We start from the raw sequence: 13,207 nt of genomic DNA, 5'->3' as shown, positions 1-13,207 counted from the left end.
TTGGTAGCACTATGAGGATATTTTTTCATCATTTTTTAAAATTGGAGGTAAACACTTTTGACCAAAGATATGAACCAATGAAAGGGTCTCATAACCTTTTACAAATATCCATATAGGAAGTATTAAGAAAACAAAAAAATAAACATCAAACTAGACCTCTAGAATATCACTGGCCAAATAGAGAACAAAAAAAAATTAGTTGATAATAAGACAAAATTCAACCAAAAAATAACATAAGTGGAACAACACATGTGATCATTGATTTATTGGTTAATTGGAACATTAAGAAACTTAAAAACTTCTCATTCTTCACACATTACTTGGACTTTGGAGGTAAGAGAATATTTCTTGGTCCTCCCATCTTTAACCTCATTATTTCTCTTTCAACCTCTTATCTTCTGGTAGGTCATTTCTAAGCATCTAGACTTAATATTTTTTTTAATATTCATCATGGTCTCTTTGATGTAGGTAGTGTCCCTGAAACTAGTATATCAAATTCCCCATGAAAACTATCCTTTTTCTTATAGATCGCATTCTAGTCTTCCCACTCTAGACATACCCCTTAATCTTGTATTGAATCAAAAGAAAGGTCTACTAAGTCTATGATTTGTTATCTTTCTTGATTTTTTCCATCTAATAGTGTAAACCCTAGAGGCCTTTGTTTATCTTTTTATTTTTAGAAATCAGACCTTTGATTTCTTCACACTAGGAGAAGAGAGAAATTTTTTTGGGACTTTAAATTCCTAGAAGAAGAACTAACAAAAGATAGAACAATGGGAAAGGCACTTGGGAAGGGGTAGTGATGGGGATGGTAGGGGAGCTAGGGATGGGATTAGAGTAAACTTTGACACATTTGATTAGTTTCCACAAATATCCATCACTTTCTTGTCCTCGGATATGGGATCCGATAGTTGAAATTATGAGGCATATTCATACTAACTGTAAAGATATAAAGAGGGAATTTCAATAATAAGGGGGTGGAATTCAGGGCCACTAAACACTTTTCCTTAGGGCTTGAGGCCTACAAATTCAAAACAAATAATTTGAGGACCTACTACTTGGGTTTACTAGATTCAAAGATGAGAACTTGATGATTGGCATATCAATCTTCCCATATTGATATTTAAAAATAGTGGACTCAATAGAAATGAATAAAAATAATAGAATGCTCATTAAATTGTTATGTGAAAAGTAGTTGAGAAAAGAGAAGTGGTGGGAGAAGAGATTCCAACATCTTCCTCAAAATGTGATGTATTTCATAATGGGAAAGAATACCTCATTGCATGGGTGTGAAAGGGAGATGTATAGAATATCATATTAGAGTTCATGAATGCATTCATTAGCCTTATATAAATCCTTAAGGTCCACCCTTTTCTATCTCTAATCCTTGAAGAATTTTAGTTTGTTTATAGGAATTCTAGTGACAACAACCAACTTTCCTCAATTTTTTTGATAATGACACCTCTCAATATGATAGAATGGTCCTTAAATTCTTGAGAAAAATCAATTAAAAGGTCAAAATTACTTCCTTTGATCTTCTTAGTGTAGTAGTTCAAATGACTCCTGTTTTATGATGTTCTAGATTATTTCATTCTTCTTCAAAAATTTGCAAGAGGACAATTCAAGGCAGATGAAATCATGTACCATGGTAAAGATATGAAATTAAGATGTAAAATTCCTATGCAAAATTGAATAGGAACATAAAATAGAAGAGGGAATCACAAGTCACATGAATGAGTTAGATGAATTGAAAGAGATGAGGATGCTATGAGTGAAATAATTGAGAGAGAGTCCATTTCACACATGGATTAAAGTAAATGAATATACAAAAAGGACATTGACAAAGCAAAGAACTTGAGGGAAGAGTGGATGATGAGTAGGTTGCTTCACTAGTTGAGGAAAGGGAACTTCCATGAAGGATGATATTTCCATGATTAGCTTTCTACTAATGATATGGGAAAATATTTTTTAGTAATGATCACTATCAAGAATACTATTTTTAATGAATATTTTAATGCTAAACATTGATTGAATATTTTATGAAAATTACTAGTACCTTGCATTAAAAGTTATAAGAAATAAAATAAAATAAATAAGTTTTATTATAAATATTTTTTAATGTCAAGAGGTGTTATATAGTGCCAACAAGGCATGATGCATCACGTAGTGATTGTGTAAATAAAAACTCTTTAACCTAAGTTTGATAGAATTTTTTATGTCTCAAAGGGTTAATATTTAATACTAAACATAGTTATATATATAAATATAAAAATATATATATCTTAAATACGTCTATCGAAAAATACTAAGAACATTGATATATATAAAAGCTATTAGTAAAGCTATGTAAATAATACTTTATTCTTAATTGAACAAATCATTAGATATTATATAAGAATTTTTATATCTAGATGTATGTAGTATATTGAAATATTAGAGCATTTTCTTAGATAGATGCATAGTTTTTATGAATATATCCTATTTAAGTTTATTAAATAAAGGATAATAGTACAATAATCATAGAAAACAGGGGATGGTAGAGGGGCACACCCATAAAACCTAGCAAGATCAAGTTCGTAACAATGATGAATAAACATAAATAGGGCCAAGCCCAACAAAGTATAAGTAGCTAAAGAAAAGCCAAAAGGAGGGGGATGCTTATCATTAGGATTGTCCCAAACATATTTGAGGAAAAAATCATCAATGAAATCCTAGCTATTGAGAGAACCTTCTTCTTTAAGGGGGTTGTTTGAAGGTTGGTGAGCATGGACTAGAGAAATGGCCAACTCTAGATCATAATACGTGCCTTAGTAGAGACAACCAAGAGCATCACTATGCTATTGAGAAGAGGTGGAAGGTATCTTGGAAGGATGGGGCTGCCCACCATGATTATCATTACCTCTAAGAATCAAATGCTAAAAGCAATGGGGACCACAAGAATGGGATTTGTTGTCATATTTGGTATGCTAACATCCTTGATGAGGAGAGGATCTGATGGAACTTTGACAATAGTGCAAGGGGCATTCCCCCAAAGGTCCAAGAACTCCTAAAGACGATAAACTACAAGTGTAAATTTACTATCTTGTACTTGAATCTACTTAAACACATTAGAAAAAATCGTGGCTCTAGTGTATAAATAAAAATGAGTGTGAGATTTTGCCAAGATCAAGGGTACAATGAAAAGTATAAAAGAGAGACAAAAGAATGAAAAAAACAAACTGTATTCTCATCAATATGCAAATGATCAACTAGATTCACCAATACAATTAATATAGGCTTGCTTATATAGGCAAGGCCATATGGATGTACGAGCACACAATCATGACATGTGGCTCAATAAGAAACAAGGGTAGGTAAGAAATACTAGGGGTAGGTAGGAGAAATAATGTAATATTCCACAAGAGGTGGATGACCCACCGAATGTGGAGTGTAACAGCAAAATAAGACCACAAAAGGTGGAATTTCTCCTACAAGCTATATCCCTATGTGCACACTTCCCTGAGTGTCTCAAATCTAAACTACAAAGAGATGCATTATCCTAAGTTAATTTAAGTAAAGTGTAATAATATCCATGATGAATATTTATTTACACCAACACCCCCCCTTAAGTGCAACTTAGGGGAATGAAGACTCAAGTCAACAATGCAAGATGGGTCCCAGATACGAGGCCATGATAGGTACCCATGTACAATATGCAAATGCAAGCAAAACTATGCAATGCAATCTCTCACAAACGGAGAAAGGGAGAAAACCCAGTGGGAAAAAACTCCCCCCAAAAGAGAGATGAATGTACAAAAGACCCTCAAAGAAGAAGGACAAAACCTTAAAGAGGAAAAATTCCCCCCCCCATAAGAGAGGAAGGAGAAGTCAGCTGACCCCCCCTAATGAGACATCCCGCACTCCCAAGAGAGCTCTCAACTACTGGAACTTACTCTCGGTGAAAGGTTTGGTGAATATGTCTGCAACCTGCTCCATTGTAGGACAATACTACAAATCAATGACCTGCTCCTGAATCAGCTCTTGGATATAGTGCATATGGATCTCGATGTGTTTGGTCCGCTAGTGTTGGACCGGGTTCTTCGAGATTGCAATAGCACTCTGATTGTCGCAATGTAGAACTATTAGTCATGGAGTGGTGAACCCAAACTCTGTGAGAATCTACTGAAGCCAAATGGTCTCAGTTGTTGCGTTAACAGCTCCTTGATATTCAACCTCAGTCGAAGAGAGAGCAATAGCATGCTGCTTCTTGCTTTTCCAACAAATGGGGTCTAAACCAAGGTGAAAACTGTAACCTGAAGTAGACTTACGATCATCAAGATCGCCAGCCCAATCAGAGTCTATGTAACCAACCAAGCGAAGTCATGTGCCTGCTACATAGTGAATCCCATAGTGATGTGTACCCTAGATGTAATGAAGGATGTGTTTGGCAGATTTCCAATGAAGCTCATGTGGTTCCTACATGAAGCGGTAAACCATGCCAACTGCAAATAAAATATCAGGACGTGTGTGAGTCAAGTAAATGAGACTACCCACAAGTTGATGATACAATGTGGCATTAACTGGTGGAGAAGAACACTGAGCCTCAAGCTTGACTCCTGAAACAAAGGAAGTCAGTGCAGGCTTACAATCAGCCATATGAAAGTGTGCAAGTAGATCAAGAGCATACTTGGGCTGCGATAGTGTAATCCCCGAAGGTGACTGTGAAATCTCTATCCCGAGAAACTAGTGCAAAAGACCAAAGTCAGTCATAGAAAATCTATCATGCAAAGAAGATTTGACCCTACTAATGATGGATGTGGTGCTCCCTATAATGATCAAATCATCAACATAGAGAACAAGTATCAAGTGAGAGTCATCCTGTCGCAAAATGTAGACATTCGGATCAGAATGACACCTGGTGAACCCTGCTGAGAGAAGAAAGGAATCCATCTTGGCATACCAAGCCCTGGGGGCCTGCTTGAGGCCATAGAGAGATTTCCTTAGTCTACAAACCAAAGAAGTATCTTGGATGAAACCATGTGGCTACTCCATATAAATCTCCTCATTAAGATCCCCATGAAGAAAATCACTCTTTACATCCATCTGATGTACAACCCAACCATGAGCTGCAACAATAGAAAGTGTCAAGCGAATGTAGTTCATCTTGGCTACGGGTGCAAAGGTCTCAGTATAGTCAACACCTAGAACCTGAGAGAAACCTTTCGCAACAAGTCGAGCCTTATACTTATCCACACTACCATCCGCTGCAAACTTGGTTCAATAGATCCACTTACATCAGACCATCTTTCTCCCCTTAAGGAGATGAACTAAATTCAGTGTGTTGTTCCTCATCAAGGAACTATACTCTTCCTCCATAGCTTGGTCCTACTCTGGAACCCCTGATGCTTCCCGAAATGTCTGTGGATCGGAAGTGGTAGCAATGAATGCATGTGGAAGATCTTGATGTTGTGATTGAGTCCTTCGTGTATCTGAAGGATCCCCAACAAGAGAACCTGCAGACTCAAGTGTCTACGAGGTCTAGGTGGAGGTGGAGAATGAGGCTCCTCAACTGCAAGTGGACGCTGCATAGGTGTAACCATGCGAGTCGAAGTTGATGGAGTCTCATCATCTGAATCACTAGCATCACTATCCATAATGGAGGAAGGTGGAGGAGGTAGAGAGGCTAAGCTAGAAGAGCCTTCCTCAAAGTGAACACTCCTCTCAATAAACACCTCATGTGTCTCAGTGTCCATCAATCTATATGCCTTAATTCCCTCAGGATATCCAACAAATATGCAAATCCTACTCTAAGGTTCCAATGCCTTGCGTTTCTATGGAGGTATGCGAGCCCATGTTGGACACCCAAAGACTCTGAAATGTCTTGCAATTGGTTTCCTACCAGCCCAAGCTTCAAAAGGAGTAATACCTTTCAAAGCTTTGTGAGGAACCCGATTCTGGATGTGTGTGGCACAACTGATAGCCTCTACCCAAAAGGCGGGATCAAGAGAATGAGCATGTATCATATATCTAGCCATTTCTTTGAGAGTTCTATTCTTGCACTCTGCAACTTCGTAATGTTGTGGAGTGTATGCAACAAAATGCTGAAATCCTCAAGTCTTTTGTTCACATATTCCCTTCCATTATCTGTACGAAGAATCTTGACCACTTTCCCGGATTGCTTCTCCACATGAGTCTTGAAGTCCTGAAATTTGTCAAATACTTCACTCTTATGAATGAGAAAGAAGACCCAAGTGAAGCGGGAGTAGTCATCAATGAAGGTGAGGACATAACGGGCCTTGCTAAATGAAGGTGTTGGAAATAGACTTGCTACATCGCTATGAACAAGTTGAAGAACTTCCAAAGCTCTCCAAGATTTCCCCTTATCAAACTTCCCCTCGGGATGCTTGCCCATGGAACAACCTAAACATACACCCTCTGAAAAAGTGATTCGAGGTAGAGCTGTGACCATGTCTTTAGTGCTGAGCTGCTGAAGATAGCAGTAGTTGAGGTGACCAAACCGCTCATGCCATAGCTTACTTTCTGAATTTGAATGAGTAAGCAAGGCCCTAGAAGGAGAACTTGGCACAAAGTGGGAGAATGAATAAAGCCTTGAGTTGTCATTGACTTGTCCCACTGCTACCAAGGCATCATCATCAAGTTCCTTTACCACGACTGATTCAGGTGTAAACTCAACCTTTTTCCCATTCCCATAGTGAGTGATTTGGTAGATAGAGAGAAGGTCGGTAGACAAGTTAGGAACATAGAGAACATTCTCAAATGTTCCATCATCCATATCAACTGAACCTTTCCCTTCAACCTCTACTTGTGTATCATCGCCTATGTAAATGTGAGGTACCTTAGATGGCTCCAATGAAGAAAACTGCTCCTTTGTAGAACCCATGTGATAAGAGGCAACCGAGTCAAGTATCCACTGTTGTGAAGAACCTGTTGTAGCCACAAATGCTTGCCCTTTTCCCTTAGACTGTGAGGAAGAGGAAGGAGATGAATCCTTCTTTGTGTAGGCAGATGGCAAGTTGATGTTGTTTTTCTTAAGAAGATTTGTCAACTCATCAACTTGCTTGGTGTGGCATCGATGCTCATCATGACCATACTTTTTGCAATATGCACCAGTTGGTTTATCCTTCTTAGGTGAAGTCCCCTTTTTGAAAGAGGATGAAAAATCACCTTGTGATGGAGAGGATGATTGTCCTTTTTCCTATTGTGGTTTTGACTTAGATTGCTTCTTCTTCTTCTTGGAATCTTTGCCTTGACTCCCTTGACTCCCTCGATTAGCTACCAAAGCCTTGGACTTTGAAGACTTGAGAAGCCCCATGTTCAACAACTTAGATTGTTCCAATATCAACATTTCTGTGAAAGCATCAAATGAAGGCATAGTGTAGGAACTCCCCACTGTCAATGATGAGTTTGGAAGCTAGACACAAATGTTGCATATTCTGGTGCAAGCTTGTCCAACAAGTTGAATATCAACTGCGCATCCTTTTTGTCAATTCCACAATCCTTAAGCTTTGCTCTTAGCTCATTTGCTTTGGTGACATAATCTTGGATTATATTAAAACTCTTGGGATCCAAGTTGGTGAGCTCATTGTCAATCTTGTAACCTCTAATTTCATCAACTTGACCATACAATTTCTGGTACATATCCCAAGCCTCTTTGATTGTTGTACACTTCTCAATGTGAAAAATGAGGTCATCTGATACATACTTACGCAAAGTTCCAAGAGCCATGCAATTCTTAGTGAGTCATTCCAATTGAGCATTAGGATCAGCCTTAGGATTAGGTGGTGATGCTATTGTTCCATCTATGTAATGCGTGAGACCTTTTTCCATTAATTTGCTCCATACTTTAATTTTCCATGATACATAATTATGTGGAGTTAAAGGTGAAAATTTATGAGGACTCATTGCAACAAAAATGAAAGAGAACAAGGAAAGAGAGGCATAATCACACAAGACACCCCCCCAAATTCACTCAATCAAAGAACCCCCCCCCCCCCCCCGAAAAAAAAATAAAATAAAAAAATGATGATTTAGCACTTTATACTTAGTGCGTGTACAATGGGCCACTTGCAAAAAATGGCAAAGTGGACTTCTAATTTCAACTTTACAATTGCCTTGATAAGGCCAAAGAAGATTCAAACTAATAATGCAAGAGATCTAAACTAAGATCCAAGCAAATTACAAGTACCAAGTAGGCCAAATAAGACCAATATCTGAAAGTACAATTTCCACTCACAATCTTTGAAATCTGATCATATATTATGCAAGTAGATGAAAAAATATGCACTTTCAAAAAAATGGCACTTGAAAAGGAGGTCGATGAGCTCAAACGAAGCCTTTGAAGTTGCAAAATTGAGGATTTGATAGGTACAACTGAGAGAATCCAAAAATTCTAAAAAACATGTGCACCAAAATCAGAAAATAACCACACCACTACGAAGAGCACGAAAAATTAACCCAAATAAAAAAATATTGCACCAAAAAAGGAGCAAAATTGAGCAAGTTATGAGCCTCCAAAGTTGACCCAAAAATCCAAACTGCTCAATGTTGAGGGTCTAATTTTTTTTCAAAAAATGCTGATTGGGCGCTGACTGTGTGCTACTGACTGGGCAGAAGTTACGAACCCACAAAATTTTTTTTCAAAACTAGAAAAAAAAAATCAGATTTTTGCCCTAATTGGGCAAAAAATTCCTCCAACACCCAAAATTTGATTTTTGCCAAAATAGGTCGAGTTTATACTTGATTTTTATGGAAACAGCCTCCCAAACGCAATGGTGGGGTCGAAAACGCTCTAAGATGCCTCCAAAAAATGATGTCCCTTAGATCCGAAAATAGAAGCCTTCTAAGATGTCTTCAAAAACCAATCAATTGAAGCCCCAATGGCTCTGATACCATGTGATATTTTTCCAAGATCAAGGGCACAATGAAATAAAAGAGATACAAAAGAATGACAAGAACAAATTGTATTCTCATCAATATGCAAATGATCAACTGGATTCACCAATACAATGAATATAGGTCTGCTTATATAGGCAAAGCCATATGGATGTACAAGCACACAATCATGACATGTGGCTCAATGAGAAACAAGGGTAGGTAAGAAATACTAGGGGTAGGTAGAAGAAATAATATAATATTCCACAAGAGGTGGATGACCCACCAAATGTGGAGTGTAACAACAAAATAAGACCACAAAAGGTGGAATTTCTCCTACAAGCTATATCCCTATGTGCACACTTCCCTAAGTGTCTCAAATCCAAACTACGAAGAGATGCATTATCCTAAGTTAACTTAAGTAAAGTGTAATAATATCCATGATGAATATTTATTTACACCAACAATGAGCATTGGTAGAACAATAAAAAAAGAGTTGTATTTATATATTTTTAAATACCAAATTTGTGTATATTTATGCAAAATATAAGACCAATCACAAAGTAAAACCATATGCCAAGAGAAAACAAACCAATCTAAAAGGCTTGAAAAAAATCATGAATCAAATTCTAAGTTTTTAAAGCTCTAGGACAAAACCAAAAGAGGTGCCTAATAAAGACTGCACCAAGCAAAATGAGCCAACTTAGGCTCTAGAACTATCAACCAAATGCACTGGAATAGATGATGCTAGATCCCAGAAGAGGAGTAAAGTTACCACCAAAGATTTAGTTTATCCGCTATAAGAAGATGAGGGGTAGGTGCAAATAGCCTTTGTTAGGCTTGTAATTTTGAAAGGGTGTATCTAGGTAGCATTTCTAGTCCTTCCACTAAGGTTTAAGAGACCTAAACCCAATTTTATGAAGCATCTAGGGAGGTATAACATCAAAAACAAATTAAAAGGCTTCTTAGTCTAGGTTAGAAATATTGAATTTCACTTTGAATTTAGGCCAAGAAAGAAAATTCTTGGTGGAATTATTGATAAAAATTGGCAACACGCGCAATGCCCATCTTAATTAATTTCAAGGCATTAATCCATGACACTTTGGCTAGTGGGTGGTCATGACAAGAAAGAACTAGAGACCACCAAACAAATTGTTGGTCAATAGAAAACAATTGCAAAAAGTCATTTCCAACATAATGAAGCTAAGGCTTGATAGCTTCACAGGATGTCCATATACTTTATAACAAAAGATCCTTGAATTTTGATAGTTTCCCACATGGTAGAAAGTATTAAAATCCAAGCCCTTTGAGTCGATCAACTTGAAGGAACACCAAAATTAATACAATGCCTAACAATAATTTTTTAGATTGTGTTGGCCTCTAATGTTCTAATAATCTATTTAGCACATAGGACAATGTCTTGTCAATGGATGGAGAGAAAGCCTAGGTATCTTGAATTGTGAGGTAGGTAGCAAAATTCCCAAGCCATACAGTGGAAATTGTAATGTCTTTCACTTGTAGTCTAGAGAAAATCTATAAGAAGCTTTTCAATTCCATAGTATGAAGCCTTGGAAGGAACTTAACAAGTGGCTACCAAAACTTTAGAATTTAACTACTAAATAAAGAGGCTTGGTAATCTAACAATTGATATTTTTTCAATTCTATCAATCACAACTTACTAAAGAACAAAGGGGATAACTTGAAAAGAAAAGGGTATGCCCCAAAAATGAAACACTTCTCCATGATCAATCCATTTCCTGTCGAAATGGTCAAGCCAATTATGCTTGGAAAGAAAGGTTGCTTATAACACTAATTCTTTTGCATGAATGCTTGAACTAGAAGCCTAGTAGAAGTTATCCAAGCACAAAAAAGTTAAGTGACATTATTTTCTTCTTTAATAAGAGTAAGAAAAGAGTTGTCAACCAAATGACCAAGATCAATTATTGGGAAAATTTATCCCCTTGACTAGGGATTGATAGATTGCATGAGCAAAGAGGTAATCAAATCCTTTAGTAGCAAGAACAAAAAGTGTTGGGGAAAGATGATAGCCTTAACTGATGGACCTATGAAGGCTAACATGGGATAATTGTTGGATAGAAATGATGATGCAAGTTAAAGCATTCATAAACAACATCTCCACAAATTGAACAAAACAAGGCCCAAATCCAACCACATGGAGCATGACAAGGATAAACAACCATTCAATGTAGTCATAAGCCCTAGAAAAAACAATTTTAAGAAAAATGGTGGGTTGTTAAGAGCATTGAACCCATTATGTTCCTTATCAAACAACAATAATATTGTCTAAGATAAATCTAGGTTGAATGAAACTCCTATACTAAAGAGGAGCAAGTTGAGGGAGCATAGGACAAATCTTGAGAGCCAGAGCTTTGGTGATGATTTTATAAGAAATATTTAAAAAAGTGATTGACCATTGGTTACAATTTTCTTTAGGATTGCTAGCTTCGAGTATGAACGTAACATTCCCTTTATTAATTAAATTTTTAATGGATTTGGAATGAAACACTTCAATATAGACCTTATGAAGGTTGTCTCCCATTATATCCCATATATATATATATATATATATATATATATATATCACAAGGGAACCCATTCAAGTCAAGAGCCTTGTCATTAACCATTATGAAATCAACTTCCTCCAAATCTTCTTTGGTATGAACTTGGTCGCAAATAATAGATAGGTGTTTTTAAGATATCTATACAAGTAAATAAAAATATTACAATAAATAAAACCTACATAATCAATTCCTATAACAACTATAAACAAGAGACACATTTGAGCCAAGTTCCTCTCGTTGTTGTAATGATTTGGACTAGTTTAAAAATTTAATAACAAAAGAATTTAAATTAGTTTGAGAGATATTCTTGAAGATAAAAAATATAGTCATAGACTAAAAAGCTTTAGCAGTATACAAGAAGAACTATTAAAGTTTGAAATTCTATACAAATAATTGTCTAAAAAGAAGTTTAAGCAAATCATGAGAATTAATTGTACAAATTAGGCTTATAACTAGCAAATTGTGTTTGTATTGAACATGGTTTGACATAGAAAGTAGTGGTGGTCCAAATAACACTTTGAAAATATTATTAATTCCCTTCAGAGAAAAGAAAAAATGAATGCATTATGTAATGAATGTTACGAAAATAAGCTAATAGGAAAAGGAATAAGTAATTTTTTAAAATCATTAAAATATGTGCAAATATGAGAACAATAGAATTGCACATCACCTTTTTTTTAATTGTCATATTATTGGTCAACATAAAAAATCTAGCAAATTAATTAAAATACTTGTATGAATTGAGAATAGAGACATGATCTATTTTTTACTTACCCGTATTCAATATCTATTGAATGAGATGAGATTTGTCCACATTTGTCAACATCTATAAAACAAATGGGTGCATTCAATTGGGTCTGTTGCCCATTTACTTGGTTGCATTGAATAAGATGAGATTTTTCTAGATTCATGTATTTCGTCAATGAAATAAAATAAATGCAAACACTTTGAAAATATTATTAATTCCCTTTAAAGAAAAGAAAAAATAAATGTATTATGCAATGTAATGACTTGAAGAAAATAAGCCAGTAGGAAAAAGAAAAGTCATTGCGTCCAATGGATGCATAAGTATTCCTACTTATAGGCAACTAAAAATGATACCACGATAGGGGAAGTGTACCGGTTGTCATTATAGCTAATTTCATGCACCCACAAATCCTAAACAATACGTCGAATTTTGACGATTTTTTGTTGTTGTCTTTTAATGTGACTTAGCTACTTATAGCTATTGTTTTGGCTTCTAGGTAGTAACAACGCACGTTGTGGGATCTATTATGCACGCAAGGGTCAAAAAGTACACATTTCAAAGTGTCACCTGATACCTACTTAAAGATGCCCCAATAACCATGCACTTAAAGTTTCCAATACTTATGCACAAATGACCTAGTAGTTGTGCACAAATGCCCCAATAGTCGTCCACAAATGAGCCAATTATGAAGCAAAAAAGCTAAAAAATGAGTGGCTATTGGTACATGTGAGATGTGTTAGTGGGATTTTAATTATCATTTTTTTGGTTTCTTTATAATTAGTAACTAGGGGGTTGGGTGCACAAGGAGTGCACAGTTATTGGAACATGGCCCAGTAATTGGTGCTCTTCCCCTATAACCCATTAAACTTATGCATTGGTGCATCCTAGGGACTCGATAGCCATTTCCTCTCCCCTATATCATTTTTAAAAAATTCCTACAAAATTAAAGACCTTTAACATATGTATAAATATTTTTTATTCCTAAAAAAATTAACAAATTTTATTT

This window comes from Cryptomeria japonica, chromosome 11 (assembly GCF_030272615.1).
Source record: "Cryptomeria japonica chromosome 11, Sugi_1.0, whole genome shotgun sequence".
Classification (NCBI taxonomy): domain Eukaryota; kingdom Viridiplantae; phylum Streptophyta; class Pinopsida; order Cupressales; family Cupressaceae; genus Cryptomeria; species Cryptomeria japonica.
The sequence above is the reverse complement of the archived record's forward strand: the minus strand, read 5'-3'. Positions refer to the sequence as shown.